Below are 20026 nucleotides of genomic sequence, written 5' to 3'. Positions count from 1 at the left end.
ATAGCTTGGTCACACTTGTCACTCACACACTGGAAAAAAAAAAAAAGTTATCTTTCCTGGAAGTTTAAGCAACCACGTGATGTACCCGAGTGCTCTCTCTCTCTCTCTCTCTCTCTATATATATACAGTCGTCACATATGATGCTGATTCGTAAGGTGCAGTTTCCTACAACACAGTATAGTTTCGGAACCGTATGTTCAGATCACGTGGGTAAAACCATCTATGATGCAGTTCGTGGTCTCCCTGGCCAAAAGAGCGCAGTATTGCCAGGTTGGATTTTTTTCTGAGGGGGAAAATATGGTGACGGGTTGGTTTTTGGGAAGATTTCTCTCTCTCTCTCTCTCTCTCTCTCTCTCTCTCTCTCTCTCTCTCTCTCTCTCTCTCCGCACATTTTTATATTCAGTAAGTTACAAATTATCCTCACTATCAGTGATCATACAGCCAAAATTTATAGATGTAGACAAGAAGAACGTTTGCAGTAAGCTGCCGTGGCCCTCACTCAAATTCCAAGTCACAGTCATGCACTCACCGACTGCATTGCATCTCTTCCCATCAATCTTTTCCCCCTCCTCTGCTCCTTTTTCATGTAAAGTGGACCTGGCTCAACTGTCTATTCTAGTAGGGGGGGGGGGGAAAGCGATCTGGCTAACAAGCCTACTAAAATCTACAACAAGCCACTTCTGCACATCAGCCTGCTGGCAAATTAGCTTTTAAAAATCTAAATTGGTGTTCCCAGAGCCTTTCCTTTCTTTTGTCTTTCTCGCTGCCCAGGGAAGAAATCAGAGACACGGAGTATAAAGAAAATAACGAGAGAGAGAGAGAGAGAGAGAGAGAGAGAGAGAGAGAGAGAATCTTTGAAAGTGGTCAGTCACCACTAATTATACGATTTCTGTCTTTAACAAACAAGTGTTATTTTCCAACTCTTCATTGCAAAACAATAGAAAATGTTTATTATTCCCGTCAAACTTTGCTTTTGTGGCTTTTAGAATGAATTTTTGCCCCAAAATAGTTAAATTCCACCATTTTTCCAGATGCTGTCACAGAGAACTTCCTTGATTAATTGACCACATATGTAGCAGAATGCATCTGGAGAATGATTGCAGCCTCTTGATGCCATTTCACCTTTTGTGATGTGTCTTCTCAGGTACCCAAAGAAGAACTGATTGATGGTCTGCAATCCCTTGCTTTTATATTGTCAAACAGTACTCTAGAATATTCTTGGTCTTTCTAGAATGTTCTTAATCTTTCTAGAATAGAATTCTTGAGCCTACTTTAGAATATTCTGAATCATTCTAGAAAATTCTTGATACTTCTACATATTTCTACTGCATTCTAGAATGTTCTAGAATATTCTGGAAATGTTCTAGAAACTTCTAAAAGTATCTGGTAGAACATTCTCGAAGATTTGAGATTTCTGAAATGTAAGCAAATTATTCTAAATATGAAAAATTTCTTGCCAGATCTGGTCAGTTCAAGAATGATCTCAATAGAATTAAAAAAAATCTTTAGAACACTTTATATTGTTTCTTTCATTGTTTTAAATTATTTACAACATTTCAAAAGCAATTAGATAAACAACTGATATTTTGCAAAGGTCTTTACTGGACATAAAACCCATAGTAACCCATACTATAATGTTCTAACCACAAAAGCAATGTTTTAGGATCAAAATAACTTTTTTTCCATTTTGTTTAGATGGAAATGACTGGAAAATTATGGTTTCGGGGCAAGGATAAGACAAAAGTGAAATTTTGTTACTGCATTAATATGTGTGCCAAATAATATTTTTGTTGATTTTGGATTGGCGGAGAAAATAAATGATTGGGCGGTTTTTGGATGGAATGTGGCGGCGGCGCGGAGGGTTCCCAATCCTGACCTGATGAGTACATATCTAGTTAACCCCCCCGGCCCCCACACAGCAAGGAGTTGGCTCGCTTACCATGCACATGCTACACAATGGCTTGCATGCCTGCTGGGAAACCCATGGGCAAGATTCGCCCACTGACATATGAGCAGAAACTGGATGTCATCAGGAGGAATGAGAGAGGAGAAAAGAAAGCTTTTGTCACCAGGTTCTTCAACGTCAATGAGTCCAGCATTCAGATTATGTACAACAACAAGGCGAGTATTAGCAATTGTGTGAAGGCTTACAGGTCTGGCAGCATCGATGGACATTTAAGATGCAAGGATGAGGCTCTTCTGTGGGCAGAGAGGTGCCTGCACAAGTTCGTGCTGTGGCACGGTAAATGAAACATACCCATGGACGGACTTATGCGAAGGGATATGGCAAGAAAATTTCATAGTGTTGCATGCTGATGTCTTGATCTGACACCTGCCATGTCATTTCAAGCCAGCCCAGGATGGTTCCAGCGTTTCCTGAAAAGGAAGGGCATCAAGAATGTAAACCTAACTGGCAAATGTGCCTATGCAGATACCGACACTGCTGCAGCCTTCCCTACTATTCTTCAGGAAGAAGTTAATGAAGAAGTATACATGGACTTCACAATATTTAACATGGATGAAACAGGGATGCTGTGGAAATGCTTGCCTTCTAAAACCTATGTCTTGAAGCAGCAATAGCAGGCAAAGGGGAGGAAGGCAGATAAGTCATGGTATACCATCATTTTGTGCATCAATGCTGTTGGGAATCTTAAAATAAAGCTTTTTATCATTCAGAAGGCAAAAAAAAAAAAAAAAAAAAAAAAAAAAAAAAAAACGTGCTTTCAGGAACCTTTGTGATATGTCTGAGAGTGGGGCTGACTGGTTGCAGCAGGCAAAGGCATGGATGACATCAAGCTCGGTGGTTGAATGGTTTGATTTGTTTGTCAAGGACGCGAAAGCACTGCAAGAAGCACGACATCCCATTCAAGGACATTGGAATGTCAACAGCCTCAGGAGCAACAAAAATTTGCTCCATGCTGCGCTCATTGAGGACCAGATTAGTGTATGTCTTCTACAGGAGATACTAACAACAGATCCCACTAATCAGATTCCCAGACTTCACAGTGCATCACCTCCTTGTTGGAGAGAGAGGTGCAATGAGGGGTTGTCTGATCCTTGTGAAGGATAGCATCCCCCATAGGGTGGTTGAACACCCTGTACACTGTGGAGAGGATGTCAAGATCCAGGCTGTCTAGCTCTTCCTCAACGGGACAAAGCTACACATTTATAATGTGTACAGAACATGCAAAGCTAAGCTCAATCTCCGTGAACTGCTTGCATTGGCTGAGAAGGAAGAGGTCCTTGTTGATGGTGATTTCAATGTTCACCATGAGATCTTTCTCTCCAGGAGTCAAAGCAATAATGCAGGGTGACATCTCACAATGCTGCGGTGGGAGCTGCCAGGAGCCAGATTGCTCAACACAGGTGTGCCAACTTACCTGCAAGGCAATCTCCTGGACCTTACCTTCGTTTCTGCTGACTTTGTAGAGAGAGCTGAATGGACTTTACACCCAACACTGACTAGTGACCCTGTTGCAGTGTTTATGACCCTTAACTTAACAATGCCACAAAAAACAACCTGTGGCATCCAGGTGGTGCTCCAGGAAGGCAAACTGGGTAACCTTTCATAGAGAGATGGCCTCATGATGGAGAGATTTCACATACACAGACGATCTTCACCAGTTCAACAGATTTTACAGGCGTGGTAGTCAGCTCTGCCAAAAAGACAATCCTGGTCACCACTGGCTATAAACCACCATCTAAAAATTGGTGGTTCCACAGTCTGCTGTGCATCAAAGAAATGAATCACAAGGTGAACAGACTCTGAAAGCTTTTCCACAGGACATGCTCACAGGCCAACCTTGAGCTTCTTAAAAGAAGCAATGGCCCACGCACATCAGGTTGCCCAAGAGGTGAAAGAGGCTGGAATGGTGCGAAGGCTTCAACCAATTCATGTCACTCAAAGACCTCTGGTCCTGCCTCCCGTGCATGACAGGAGGAAGAAAGAAATGTCCCCCCATGCATCCCAATGCCAGGGAAGAAGCTGACAGGCTTGTCCTCTCTTACACACAAAGAGCTGCCACAAGGCAACTCCCCACAAATGTTCAGAGATGCCAGGAGCAGCTGCTCACAGAGCAATTCACATGCATCAGAGCAGTGAAGGGGCGCTCAGCCCCAACCAACCAACCCTTCATGCTACATGAGCTACAAAGGGCTGAGAAAATAAGTAGAAACACTGCTCCAGGTGAGAACAAAATAATGTACACCATGCTGAGAAGCAAGGGTCCAGTAGACAAGAGTGTGTTCTCATCAACGCCTCCTGGCTGGCAGGACAGTTACCGGTTAGCTGGAAAACAGCAATCATCTACCCTATACCAAAACCCAAAGAGCCAAATAAGACCAGACAAATCTTGCTGTTAAGCTGCATAGTCAAGACAGCCAAGAGAATGGTTCTGAATCACCTAAAGTGGAAACTAGCCGAAGCACACCAGAAAATATATGGCTTTGCTGAAAGGAGAAAAGCTGTTGACAGCATCCTCTCCTTGCAGAGGTAAATAACAGACCAACCATTGTAGTCTTCCTTGATTTAGAGAAAGCATTTGAGTTGGCTTCACCAACCACTATAACTGATAGACAGGCGGTGAGAGGAGTTAGTGGCCGCTTACTCAACTGGACCCACGACTATCACAGCGACCACAAAGTCAAGGTAAGGTTTCAGGGCAATGTCTCAAATGTTCAGCAGTTTGAGAACAGCACTTCACAGGGAGGAGTCCTAAGCCCCACGTTATTTAACGTCCTCATGGAAGCTCTTGTGAGCATTCCTTACCACAAAAACATATCTAGCCTCAGCCATGCTGATGATTTGGCCCTTATATCTACACGACAAGGAGACAGAGTTACCAGGGCACAGACTGGCCTCAATGCAGTAGCCACTGCATGCAGGGACCTGGGACTTAAGATCTCAGCTGAGAAGTCACAGGTTATGGCTGTAATGTCTCCCATACCTGACAGGAGCCTGCGCATTCAAGGGGTATGCTTCCAGTGGGTACCTGTATACCAGTACCTTGAGGTATGGATGGAAGACTGCGCTTTCAGAAAGAGACTGAGTACCTCAAAGAGAGAACTAAGATGTGACTGAGCGTCGTGCGAGCAATGACAACCACTCGGGCTGGGGCAACCCACCATATGTTGCGTCAGTATTATACGAGTATACAGGCTGTCTGCTCCATGGTTGACTATGCAGCAGTGACACCAATGTCCCTTACTGATGGCAACTGGAAGAGCCTGGAAACAATACAGAATAGTGCATTGCGATACATACTTGGTGTGTCCCGTTGAACCAATATCCAAGCACTACAGACCGAGCTTGGCCTGCCCCCTCAAGCATTAAGGATCAAGCAGCTAACAACCACACTTACTGCCAAAATAGTTAACAGCCCGACTAACAATCTAGCATGTCAGCATTTTCTTGATACTCTCCCACAGGCCCACAGGCTCTTCACGGAAAAGATGTAGCTGTGCAGCATGGTGTGCAGCATACAAGTCATGTTCCAGGATGTGGACCTAGTTGGCAGAGGTGAGGACAAGCAGGTTGAGAGCTACACAGAACCTCCACTGCGGGCAGCAGCAATAGCCAGCATCTACATCACACCACTACCATGCATGAGGTCGCTGTGCCCACATGAGATGCTTCTTGCAATGGCCAATGGTACTTGTACCTTTCTCCAGACTGATACAGCAGGTATGTGGGTATAATTCACTGACAGCTCTGTAGACCCAAACATAGGTGAGACAGCCGCAGCATTCATGTGTGGTGAGGAGAGACATGGGTGGAGAATGTCTGACCATTGCTCCACCCTGCAAACCAAGCTTGTAGGTATGACATCCGCTCTCTCTCTCTCTCTCTCTCTCTCTCTCTCTCTCTCTCTCTCTCTCTCTCTCTCTCTCTCTCTCTCTCTCTCTCTCTCTCTATATATATATATATATATATATATATATATATATATATATATATATATATATATATATATATATATACCGTATTTTACGGGTTATAAGACGCACTTTTTTTTTTCCCAAAAATACCCTGAAAAATACTAGTGCGTCTTTCAAGACGAATGTTTTATTGTGAGGCAACACCCAGGCTCAAGGGAGCTTGTACACTTGACTGATACCGACGTGGATTTGTATGATGAGTCATTACGCTATGATGTTAGATTAAGTACTATTTAATTCAACCTTTTATATGATGTAAACTCAGTACTTGGTTGTTACAAGTATTTCCAATACCATAATCCTTCCTGGAGCTGAACCACAAGCTTAGCCTTAAGCATAACCTCTGCCCTGTAGCACGCTCTGTTTATTATGGTACTGGCAGCGGCAGGCGGCAGCCTTTCCACTCTTGATCTTGATTCGAATCATATAAAACGTTTGCTTTTACTATGCTCGAAATATATAAAATGTTTGCTCACACTATGTTCGAAGCATAAACAAAACGTTTGCTCACACTTTTTTGCCATTAAATATATCAGTTACCACCTGGCTGTCACACGTGTCACAAACTTTTGTCCTGAAATTATCACCCATGGCTACTTCATTGAAACGGTTTAGTTATACTATTGCATACAAGCTACAAGTTGTACAATATGCCAAAGAACATGGAAACAGAGCTGCAGAAAGACACTTTGGACCACCACCTACTGAAAAAATGATTAAGCAGTGGAGGAAACAAGAAGAATTGAGAGAAACTGGAAACAAGGCGAAGCACAATTTACGTCAAGTACCAGCAAAATGGCCACAGTTAGAAAAAGACTTGTGCACGTGGATAATGGAACACAGAAACTTGGGGATTGCAGTTACAACAAAAATGATAATCATAGAAGCAAGAAAACTTGCAACAGACATGGGAGTAGAAGACTTCAAGGGCACTGTGTCTTGGTGTTTTCGCTTCATGAAGCGAAACGGGTTAAGTTTGCGAACAAGTACTAAAATATCACAAAAGATGTCCGAGGAATATGAACAGAAAATAATGACCTTCCATCAATTTATCATTAATGCTAGAAAGCAGAAAAGTTATGGTGAATGTGTTCTTGTATGAGAATAACTTTTTTTAGAAATCTCTTTCAAATATAAGGGTGCGTCTTCCACGGTGCAGCGTCTTATAAGCCGTAAAATACGGTATATATATATATATATATATATATATATATATATATATATATATATATATATATATATATATATATATATATATATATATATATATATATATATATATATATACAGCGGAGGGAAAAAAAAGGCTGGCCGGGTTGCCAATTTCTACCTCCATCATAAGCCTTGCTAACTTTCGCTGCCTTCACAACTCCCCAGATAGCTCACAAAGCTAAGAAAAACATAACAATAAAATCATGTAATACTTACATCTGGCTACTTATTTGAGGAAAGACCAGTCTTCCTGATCTTGCTTAGACGTTTTGCGTGCATGTGTGTGCGTGTGGTTGTGTCCTTCAATCATATACCTTTGTCCTTTATTTGTGCTACTGAGTGGTTGTTTATAATGATTGATGGTTGTGTTTTTGGTGGTGGTTAATGATCTTTAAATGTTAGCAGGATGTTGTTGGCACAGGGTGTTTGTGTGGTGCCACGTAGGCAGGTGTGATGTCAGCGACCTGACGAGCAGACGGGCAGAGCGTCCCAATCACCGGAAACAGCCACAACCAGTCCACCTGCCAACACGTCCCAAGCCCAAGAGCAGCGGTGGAATTTTTTTTTTCCCAGTCCCAAGTGTTATTGTGTGCCATCTTACTTAGTTTAAGTAAAGACAAAAAGCAAGTTTTGTGTTTACTTTCTGCCTCAAGCTATCTAGGCAGTATGGAAGGACACTTTGACTTGAAGCTGATCCTGGAATATGATGGAAGTGGCACACAGTTGGTGGTCAAGTGGCTGGAAAAGCTGGAACTCATGTGTAAACTCCGGAAAGTCGATGACATAGCGAGCACGATTCCTCTCCGACTCACTGGTGGTGCTTTTGCTGTGTATCTGCAGTTGGTGGAGGAAGACAGGAAGAGCACTGAGAAGGTGAAGGCGGTGCTGCTGGTCACGTTTGCTGTGGACCCTTACATGGCTTATGAACAGTTTATTGGTAGGAAGCTGCACCTTGGGGAGTCACCGGACGTGTACTTAGCGGAGCTGCAGCGTCTGGCATCCGTTTGGTGGGATGTCCGACAAAGCCCTTGCATGTGCCTTCGTAGCTGGACTGCTGGAGAGTATCTACCAGCTGCTCAGGGCTGGGTCATGCATGGAGGCCCTGGACTTGGATCAGATCCTTTCCTGGGCGAGAGCAGTCATCAGAGAAGACAGCCCACTGGAGTCACCAAAAGTGTGTTTTGGAGCCACGATGCACTCTGCCGCTATGCCTGGAGTGCTTGGATCAAGTCAGCGATGTTTTGCGTGCAACAGTCCAAATCATATCGCCATTGACTGTGAGTGGTGGTACAGTGCAAAGTGGTGGCAGCCGTTTCCAGCAATGAGGAAGGTGTTACCAGTGAGGTGTTGTGAGCCACATTGTCTCTGCACGTCTGGGAAACGTGCCTGGAGAGGGGGCGTCAGTGCCAGCTTCCTCTCCCGGTGGTCAGTGAGCAAGGCGTTGCCAAGTGCAGTGGTGAGTGTGGAGGGCGTACAGTGTCATGCATTAATGGATACCGAGTGCTCACAAAGCATTGCCCATGTCTCGTGCTGCAAAACGTGGAATTGTTTACTGTTAATGGAGAGGAATGGCAGTGTGAGGGAACGGGTTCTGTGCGCCTTCAGCTGAGCAGTGGGGCTTCAATGATCCTAAGTGTGAATGTCACTACTTCGATGCCCCTTGGTTTTACATTTATCTTGGACATGGATGGCATCAGGGCACTTGGAGGGGTTGTGGTTGATTGTCAGTGTGGTGTGCGTTTCGGTGTAGACGAAACACCGATTTGCGCAGCAACGGGCACAGTGGAATAAGTTGATGAACCTGACTTTACCATGACATATGATCCTGTGACTAACTCTTGGACTGTAGCTTGGAAGTGGTCGGAGAGTAAGGAGCCTGGTGTCCTGCAGAATAAGGTAGAGGTGTACAGCGTTCCCCACGAGGTCAGGGAGGCGTATGAAGAAGAGCTTGGAAAGTGGATCGAGGATGGGTGACTGCTTCTATATGACGAACGTAAATTTGGAGCAGCTAAGGGTCTAATCCCCTTGATGGCAATGGTACAACATAACAAAAGGAAAGTGCAACCCTTTATGGACTTTAGAGAACTCAACACACATATCGACACATTCACAGTGCACTCGGACGTATGTGCAGACCGTCCTTTATAAGGGCAAGAGGTATTGCTTGACACGACTGGGTTTTGGGCTGAATGTTGCCCCACTAGCTATGAAAGCGGTATTGAACAGAATCCTTTCACAAGATCCAGATGTGACGAGGGGGGCGTCAGCGTACATCGATGACATCCTCGTAAATGAAGAAATTGTCAAGGTCAGTCATGTGCAAGAACATCTCAGGAACTTTGGTTTGACAAGTAAACTGCATGAACAGTTTGCTGATGGAGCTCGAGTGTTAGGCCTGAGGGTCTAGGGGGAGCGGGGAAGTCTTGTCTGGAGAAGAGACAGTGAAGTGAGTGATGTGCTGAGTGAGCTGATGCGACGAAGTTTTCTCATTCTGTGGCAAGCTGGCGGGCCACTTCCCTGTGTGTGGCTGGCTGTAGGTGGCGACTGCTTTCATTAAGCGGAGAGTTAATCATGCCATGGAGAGATGGGATGACGTCGTCGCTGACAAGGCCAGACGGTTTATGGAGGAGACTGTGCGTGAGGTCAGAAGAAATGATCCAGTGCAAGGAAGGTGGGATGTCAAAGGTGACAAAGCAAACTTGTGTCGGTCGATGCTAGTTCTTTGGCACTTGCTGTTGCTATAGAGATTGGTGGGCACATCATCGAAGATGCAAGCTGGTTGCACAAAGAAGATTCATGTCACATTAATCTAGCTGAGTTGGACGCAGACATTAAAGGCCTGAACCTTGCTGTGGCTTGGCAAGTCAAGAAGCTGGAGTTGCTGACAGATTCCTTGACAGTGCATCACTGGATCTCGGATGGCCTCTCGGGCAGGACAAGGCTGAAAACAAATGCTGCGAGTGAGATGTTGATCAGGAGGAGAGTGGGGATAGTGTTGTCGCTGATTGAGGAGTGTGGCTTCCAGCTGACAGTTAGCCTCGTCCCCTCCTCTGACAATTCTAAGGCTGACAGTCTAACGTGTGTGCTGCAACGATGGTTGAAGTCCACTGCCTACCATGCAGCTATCCACTCAGCGTGTGCAGCTGGCGCTGGTATAACCGAAGACGTCATCACAGAGATACATAATTCTGTGGGTCATCCAGGTATCAAACGCACACTTTATTTCATGAAGCAAGTGCACCCAGCAGTCACGAGACAATAGGTGCACGCTGTTGTCACTAGGTGTGAGGCGTGTCAGTCCATCGACCCAGTACCAATGATGTGGAGGAAGGGATGCCTGGGCATGGAAGAAGTTTGGCAGAGAGTTGGAATGGACATCACTCACTGTGGTGGACGCCCGTACTTAACACTCACAGACAGTGGACTATCAAGATTTGCTGTCTGGCGTCAGATGAGACTTCAGACAAGTGCGAGCATTGTTGAACATTTAGAGGCCGTGTTTTGTGAACGTGAAGCACCGGAAGAATTGCTGATTGACAACGACACTGCTTTTTGTAGCAGGTCTTTTGCTGACTTTGTGGCATAGTGATGTGTTAGTCTCAGATTTAGATGTACATATGCTGCTTCCAGGAATCAGATGGTTGAGAGATGCCATCAAACTGTGAAAGTTATTGCTGTGAGGAAGGGCTGCTCTGTAGCAGAGGCAGTGTATATAATTTAATCCCTCGAGATGATCACACACCATCAACCGCCCCTGTAAACGTGCTGTACCAGTACAGTGTCAGAGTTTGGGGATTGGACCACTGCCAGAAGAAAGAAGCAGTAGACAACACCTAACAAGCTGGGGATGAAGTGTGGGTGAGGCCACCCAATGCTTAATGTGATGACAAGCACAGAAAAGGAACAGTCACGAGAGTTTTATCGGAACAAGCAGTTGAAGTTGACAGAATTCCTTGCCATATCAGACATCTTTGCTGCTACTACTCGCCGGAATCCCAAGTTGAAATAGCCACAGACGGCAAGGATGAGGAACTTCTTATTCAACTTCCTGCCCAGAGCGAAGAGAGTGAAGAGACTGACTCAGAGGATGCTGCTGAGTTGGACCATGTACTGCCGAGGCATTTATTGAGGCTGAGGAGACCTCGATTGTGTGATCTATGTGATTAGTATATCAGGGGGGAGTGTACGTGCACGTGTGTGTGGTTGTGTCCTTCAACCATATACCTTTGTCCTTTATTTGTGCTATTGAGTGGTTGTTTATAATGATTGATGGTTGTGTTATTGGTGGTGGTGGTGATCTTTAAATGTTAGCTAGATGTCGTTGGCGTGGGGTGTTTGTGTGGCGCCATTTACGCAGGTGTGACGTCAGCGACCCGAGTTTCAGATGTGTGTGAGGGTGGGCGGACGGGTAGAGTGTCCCGATCACCGGACATGGCCACAACTAGTCCAGCTGACCACAAGTTTTCCCACCTGCCAACATGTCCCAAGCCCAAGAGCAGCGGCGGAGTTTCTTTCCCGGCCCCAAGTGTTACTGTGTCATCTTACTTAGTTTAAGTAAAGACAAAAAGCAAGTTTTGTGTTTACTTTCTGCCTCAGATGTGTTGGAACGGAGTCGGCCAGATGCTGAAGCGTTGAGGCAGGAATCGTTTTCTAGGCAGCACACAACTCAGCCTCTAATTTCTCCACTGTAGAGGTGTCTCTTTCCCTCAGCTCCCTTTTCAAAATACTCCGCAAGTTCTCTATAGGGTTGAGGTCAGGAATATACTCAACCTCATTATCCTGAAGCCAGATTTTGATGGAGTGGGGTCTGTGTGCTGGGTCCCCACCATGATGGAGAATCTCAGCACCACTATTAGCAAAACACTCCCCCAAGTGTTTTTCCAAGATGTTATGATAAACTTGCTGGTTTACCATGACATTCTTCTAAAGCACCACTAATGGCCATACCCAAAAGCATCCCATACCATAAAGGATGGAGGGTGTTATTCCCAAAAGTATCCCATACCATAAGGGTGCAATACTTGGGGTCATCCCTGTTGACATGTTGACACCCTTCCTTACCCACACCATCTTTCCCTTCGTGTCACTCATATGAATAAAGACTTGTCAGTCCAAAGGACACTGTGCCACTTTCCTAATAGCCATTCTAAATATTTCTTAGCAAATGCCTTATGAATTTTCCTTTGGTGTTCATTTAAAGTAGGTTTTCGACGTGCCGGCACATTTTTGTAACTGAGTCGCTTGTGGATCACACCACACAGTCCTAACAGTCACATAACCAAGTAGCTGGGGCTTTTCCTCCTTAAGTTTCATTGCCGTAAGGGTGGGAGTGACATCCATGCACCGCTTCAGAACTCTGAGCGAAGTTTCATTAATTTTTATTTGTCTCCCAGTATTCTTAGCGGGAGTAGGTACACGAGCACTGGAGGACGCTCTCAACTTGGCAACCAAGTGACGAACACTTCGTTCACCCACACCGGTTTCCTTGACTATATCCTTTGTTTGAAGGCCTAATTTGTGATACTGAATCACACTGACCCAAGTATCATGATCAAGGGGCCTCCCACTCATGAGGTATGAATGTCACACACGATAAAGCAAGGTAAACAAGAATAATTGCTAGGCGTGTGAGAGAACGGCTGCAGTCAAACAATACATCCTCAGTGCTGTCTTGATTGATACTGAGACACAATGTCTATTGCAACTGATGAGTGAGTGATAGGGTAAGGTTACTATGTAATCAATCATCCGTGGGGCATTTTTTCTTAAGTGAAAAATGGATGGTGCCAAATAAAGAAATAAAGGGTGGTTGGCCTCCTACTCGGCCAGCCTTTTTTTCCTCCACTGTGTATATATATATATATATATATATATATATATATATATATATATATATATATATATATATATATATATATATATATATCATTTCATTCCACATTCCACATGCAGTGTGTTCATTTACTCATCCCATGTGTGCCCATGGCCAGCAGGTCTGTTTTAATTTTAACCTCTCTCCTCCTTCTCTCCCTCTCAAGGGAATTCACACCTTCCTTTCCCTACAGTCCTTGGGAAAAACACCTGCCTTTGCTCCGAGTCTTCTTCCCTGGTCATTGGCCAAAATAACGGTAAATTTATAGTTTAAGCCAATGTCCCCAATCTCTACCCACGGCCCACGGCGTTATTATTAATTTCCGAGAAGTAGTGTAATCATTAGAAATTATGTGAATAGTGAGAAGAACAAAATGAGGTAGGTTATTACCACGTAGTGTGTAATGGCTTAAACTATAATAAAACCCTAACCTAACCTAACCTAACAACTGAAGTTCAGGCAACAATACACCATTTATGTTTACCTGTGGACTTAGAAAAAGTTGAGAGCGTTGTGCATTCCCAGGCCTATTGTGGCGTTATTATTAATTTCCGACAAGTAGTGTAATCATTAGAAATGATGTGAATAGTGAGAAGAACAAAATGAGGTAGGTTATTACCACGTAGTGTGTAATGGCTTAAACTATAATAAAACCAAAATAACGACCACTGTCATTGGTCAATTCTTCCCATTTCCTGGCATCTCATTGGTCATTCTTCATCCCAGTTGTATTCATGATCCACTTTCACTCATGTAAATAGAGCCTGCATGTGTGGCTAGAATCCAGTCCCAGTCGCGGTCAGTCAGTCTTCTGAGAGAGTCAGTCTTGTCTTGGGAAAGTCTGCTCAGTTCATCATCAGTTCACGAGCAGTCCAGCTTATATCAGTTCAGAGGGAGTGTACAATCAGTCGTCACGTCTGTAATCAACTGTGTCTCGTATCACTTGTGTACATTCTCTCCATTATTAAATCAAGAACTTTTACAAATTGTGTCTTTTACTCGCACACATCAACAATATCAACCAACACCCATGACCTCCACGCTGCCAACAATACCAAGCTCACTACTTGGTCCTCCACACTACCACAACACCAAGCTCCTCATCTGATCCAGCGATGGAAAGCATCATCTCAGCAGAGGTGGCATGTATCACAACATCTATCGATACAGTGGTGGCAACGGGCAGCCAAGACACTCTCACTTTCATTCACATCAAAACAAAGGGTGGACAGAAATCGCTGGAAACAGTGGTGACAGCGGTGTTGTGCGAACGAAGACACATGAACTCTTGGCTCATAAATCAAGTACACGCTGAGTCACAAATATCACACCCCATCGCAGGCAAGTTGCGAGGCGTTATTTCTTACCGCACTCAATCCTGGGTCACCATACACCCCATATGCTCTCTCTCTCTCTCTCTCTCTCTCTCTCTCTCTCCTGGCCACCCCTGTCCTTCATCTCCGCCGCACTTGACTTGTTCCCGTGGCCACACCTGTCTGGCGCCACACCCTGTCGCCATCTGCTCCTGCTCCTCTTCACTGGTCACTGTTCCTGCTTCTTTCTGAGGTGTGGGTGTCTCTTGGCTCCTTCCCCAAGCCACACTCACCCATCACCCTCTCAACCAGTGCTCATGGCCAGGCCTCATCAATCATCTTCCTAGGCTGCTCCACTCACCAGTTGTCACCACCTTCTCACTGGCCGGACTCATCCAAGGTCATCTCCCCACGTTTGCCCCAGCCGTGTTCCTCCAGTCATCTGCTGTCACTTCCTTGCCGCAAATTTATGCATCCAATCTGATTCTGATTATTCTTGTCTTGCGCTCTTACTTCTATTAAGTGGTGCTTGTCTGTCTATTTATCTCACTCTTTAGCTGTCTGTCTGTCTGTCTGCCTATCTGTCTTCTGCCATCCATCTGTCTGTCTGTTTATCTGTCTATCAGTGTTTCTATCATTCCCTTCTGTCTTTCATTATTATTTGTCGTGGTCTGTGTTCTCATATTGTGTGCTATTCTCTTATCATATTGTGTGTGTTATCATATTGTGTGCTTTTCTGTGTTATCATATTGTGTGCTATTGTGTGTGTTTTATATTTCTGTGCATATTATTCTCTGAGTATCTGTGCAGTTCATGTCATTTATACAAACATGATCATGGTCTATACTATCTACTCCACTACCTATCACGATACCTACTGAAACCACTGCTGCTCCGCACATCACCTTCATACACGAATTTCATCAATTCCCTAATTTTTCTGGTCTCTGGCACAGAGACTGTTCATCAGTTTATGCTGAGAATTGAGAAATGTGTTCGATGTCAGGCACATCTGATAAGGAAAAATATTCATTTTAAAATCACGTATGTCATGAGCCTTCGTCTTGCTGGCCTGTTCATGAAATCAGACAAATTTGCTTCTCTCACTACCTTTGAAGACTTCACCACTCACCTCAGAAATAATTTCCAGAGTCATTCCAAGCTTGGAGACACTTATTCTCTTCTCAAATTTTCCAAATTTATCTTACAGTACATCCGCTCACCGAAGCAGGTCAAGACGGCCCCTAACCACGACGGCCCTCCCCCATGGCCCCGTGTTTACCAGGAAGGCCATTTGTTTACCAGGACGGCCCCATTTTGTAGGACGATAATAATAATTTACACGTATTTATTACATTCTCAATTCTCACACATACATACCAATTAAAAATAAACGGCAAAATAATATAAATCGGGGCTCCTGTACATGTCCAATCTTCTAGAGAGACGTAGAATACAATACAATGTGTGTGTGTGTGTGTGTGTGTGTGTGTGTGTGTGTGCCCATTCCATTCAGAGAGAGAGAGAGAGAGAGAGAGAGAGAGAGAGAGAGAGAGAGAGAGAGAGAGAGAGAGAGAGAGAGAGAGAGAGGCGAGGTCATGTCAAAAGCCGTTCTGTTGGTGGAATCATTATTTTTAAAGCCTCATCATGACGACACCAAGCCATCGCTCTGTTCGCCCTAAACAGCCCGCAGCTGCACTTTGTATAGTTTGTGACAGGGTGGTCACTGGCCGTCACCATGCACTCCAGTGTGATAACTGTTCAAGGTAACTTATTTGTTGTTATTTCCATTATATACTGTCACTAATGTTTTAATATATATATATATATATATATATATATATATATATATATATATATATATATATATATATATATATATATATATATATATATATATTACCCTTCTTAACTGAGCTTTCTGGGGGGGGGTGAGTTGGGGTATTCCCATGGGTCCAGCGGTGCCAAATCTACGTGTAGTAAAGTGACAATTAAAACACGAAAAAAGTGCCTTAAGAAGGAAGTAAGAAAAAAATTTATGGCAATGAACCCAGATAGCCTACCAAGGACAGCTGAGCAACTCAAGAGATACTATAATCGCATAAAAGTAAAGTAAATCTATATTTTCTGTAAATTATTGCGTAGTGATTCAATGTAATTTACATATTAAAAGAAATGATGGAATTACAGGGAAATCAAAGTCGCTGACCCCTTTTGCTTATACCCGCTTTATTTCTTTGCTATAGGTGGCAACACAGACTCTGTGAAACGGGGGTGAGCTTTCAAGACTACAGGCGGCTTCAGCGAGGGGAATGGGAGCTTCCGGACTGGCGCTGTGCACTGTCTTACAGCTCCTGATTTCAACATCAGCAGTTCTGTTCATCAAGAGCCAGAAGTAATGGAAGAATTGCACACTCCTAATCTGTCTGTGACTTCCATTACATCACTTGACGTGCGCCATGAAGTACAAGCAGATCAAGAATTCAACATCAGCACTTCTTTCCACGTACATCAGGAACTAGATGAAGACGTAATGGAAGAGAAGCACATTCCTAATGTCTCTCTGACCTCAAGTATGTCATCAGACCTGCACTACGAGGTAATTGAAACTGCCTCTCTGAAAGGTAAGCCACTATTGGTGGACAGCAATGGTAACACTTTCAACATAAAAAGCAACAGACATGCAGGGCCAAAAAAGACCACGTGGCGATGTAGTGTACGAAATAAAACCACAACGTGCAAAGCTACTGTAATTCAAGATGGTGAAACCTTCACAGCTGGTCTCCACAATCACTGCCACCCCGCTCAACCAGGAAAACAGAAGGCCATTAAGATCGTTGCTGATATAAAGAATAAGGCAAGAGAAGATGTGTTTAGGTCAGCAGCAGCAATTGTGGAAGATGCAATATTGAAAGAAATAAAACCTGAAGACCCTGAGGCCAGTGTACCAAAACCTGGATTACTTATTCGTCGGGCCAACCAACTTCAACAAGCAATGCCTCCCGAGGATCCAAAGGACCTTGAATTTGACATTTCAGAAAACTTTCTTCCACCTAACTTCCTCCAATGAGACATTTACGTTGATGAAGCCAGACATTTGCTATTCGCTATAACCCAGCAGCTAGAAGTGCTTAAGAAGGCAAGAACATGGTACATGGATGCTACTTTTAAGATTGTTTCGAAGCCTTTTTACCAGCTGTTCTCCATCCATGCATTTGTGAGAGGAGAAGACAAAAATACGAAACAGGTACCTTTGTTATTTGCTTTAATGTCACATAGACGCACCAAAGACTACAAAATGGTCGCTGAACAAAATGATCGCTGTTAAAGAACTGATACCAGAAAACAAACTCCAGAAGGCTGTAGCTGACTTTGAGCGGGCTATGTGGAAAGGCATACAAGCGATTTTCCCTCATATTCATGTGAGTGGATGCCTGTTCCACTGGGCATAGTGTATCTGGAGAAAGACACAGGATCTTGGACTCGCCGTTGCATACAAAGAGAAGGGTTCTATACAGAGTTTCATACGCAAACTGTTTGCCCTGCCATGTTTGCCACAAGAACACATACAAGCAGCATTTAGTAAACTGAACGATGCTGCACCACCTGCTGTACAACCACTATGTCATTACATTAGCAAAACATGATTGACAGCACTCTCTGGCCGCCAGCAGCTTGGAGTGTCTATGAGAAGTCTGTGAGAACAAATAACGATGTCGAAGGGTGGCACAGATGGATTAACGAAAAAGCCCGGAACCATTCTCACCAACTCTACAAATTAGTCCCCCTGCTGCACCATGAGTCACAACTCGTAACCCTGCAACTTCGCCTGGTAAGAGAGGGGAAATTAAGAAGATACAAGAGGAAAAGAGCAACAACTACAGAAGGGAAACTATTCAAGCTCTGGGAGTTATGAGATGGGTGAAATATCCACATCTTCTCTTCTTAGGAAATGTTCTAGGCTGCTTGGTGTGTAGGCCTAGGTGAATTGATTTTTAATGCAATAAAATGTGTAATTTTAGATCTTTTAAAAAATTACTACTTCCTATTGTATTTTACGTCTCTCTAGAAGATTGGACGTGTACAGGAGCCCCGATTTATATTATTATATGTATGTATGTATGTGTGAGAATTGAGAATGTAATAAATACGTGTGAATTATTATTATCGTCCTACAAAATGGGGCCGTCCTGGTAAACAAAGGGCCGTCCTGGTAAACACGGGGCCGTCCTGGTAAACACGGGGCCGTGGGGGAGGGCCGTCGTGGAGGGCCGTCGTGGTTAGGGGCCGTCTTGACTAGAACTCTCCGCTCACACACTAATCTTTATCAGGCAGAAAACATTGCTTCCTCTCTGAGCTCGGAATTGATTGTTCAGCTCCAAGACTCAAAGTGGTTTACTGGTGACTCACTGTCAAAAGATGAGTTAAAAAGACTCATAGCTTATATCTTGTTCACCACCTTCCTTGATGCTCCCAATTTCCAGGTCACTAGTAACACTGAATTTAACAAAACAGATTATATCTACGGCATCTGCAAAGTCATTTCTGATAAGTGACCTATACCCAATTCTGACCCTGTCCAGGTCCTTGGTGCCCCTCCACCTGACTCTTCCACCTCTCCTTATCACCCATCTTCCCGTTCTTCCTCTCCTTCTCGTGGACATTACATTAGACACACATCCCCTTCACCTTGATATCAATACACTTGATCGAAATCGAGGTTGAGAAATGTCACCTGTAACCATTGCCAGCTTCCTGGTCATGTTCTTGTACAGTGAAGGGTTGTTCTTGATACCTCAGGAAGATGCTCATTCAATCCTGAAGCATTGTTCCTTCCACAAAAGGGTAGGTCATTTCTTGCAAGACTGCAGGCATTATCATGCACAGTCTCAGGCTCAACATCGTCGGGAAACTCTTTGCACTCTTCTCTGTCCAATCCATCATATCATCATCTTCCATCCTCAAATCTTCACTTTCTTATGTAACTAAACATTGTACAAAACACAAGGTATGCTTCACTCATCCTCCTAACTCAGCACTTCCTTCAATTAATATTAGATATGTTGGATTATTGAATGGTGTTATCACAGATGTTACATGTCACTCTGCATCATACAAAGCTTTCTTTGACACAGGTGCTATGGTTAACCTTATCAAGATGGATGTATTCAGGACACTCTCTTCCTCTTCTCACAATCACATCACTGCTCTACCTCTTGATAATGATCGCAGTAGTACAGGGTGGGGCAAATCAAATGCCCGAGTTTTGAAAGGCGTGTGCAACAGCTGTGGTGGTGATGGGAAGATGTGTGTGGTCTCGTTGTGACCGCCAAACCCCGCCGTTTTCAGTATCAGCCATGCTTTGGTCGGGTGAACATTGCGACTTTGCAGTGCGCACGTATTTTGAAAATGGCCGAAAATGGAAGCATTCACTTGCATTGGCCATGTCTAATCGATCTTTAAGGCGGATATTGTGTTACGATTTATCGTTCCATCCATACAAAATAATGATTGTTCAAGAATTGAAGCCTACTGACTTTGAAAATCGCAGGAATTGCTGCCAGGAAATGTTGAACCGTATCCCTGAACCGTCAACTTTTTTCAGCAGTGACGAAGCCCACTTCCACCTTTTTGGAAGCATGAATAAACAAAATTGTCGTTATTGGGCTGAAAACAACCCAAGAGAATTTCA

The 20026-nt window shown here is 44.0% G+C and overlaps 1 protein-coding gene and 1 pseudogene across 1 annotated transcript in view; one reads left to right on the top strand and one right to left on the bottom strand.

Annotated features, from left to right (window-relative positions):
- The window catches only part of LOC135090637 (apoptotic chromatin condensation inducer in the nucleus-like), a 107173-nt gene that overhangs the window by 10190 nt on the left and 76957 nt on the right, over positions 1-20026 (bottom strand).
- On the top strand, positions 7254-11527 carry LOC135090411 (uncharacterized; annotated as a pseudogene).

Source organism: Scylla paramamosain, chromosome 35 (genome assembly GCF_035594125.1).
Source record: "Scylla paramamosain isolate STU-SP2022 chromosome 35, ASM3559412v1, whole genome shotgun sequence".
In the NCBI taxonomy this organism is placed as follows: domain Eukaryota; kingdom Metazoa; phylum Arthropoda; class Malacostraca; order Decapoda; family Portunidae; genus Scylla; species Scylla paramamosain.
Note: the sequence above shows the minus strand (reverse complement) of the source record. Positions and strands in the feature narration are given on the sequence as shown.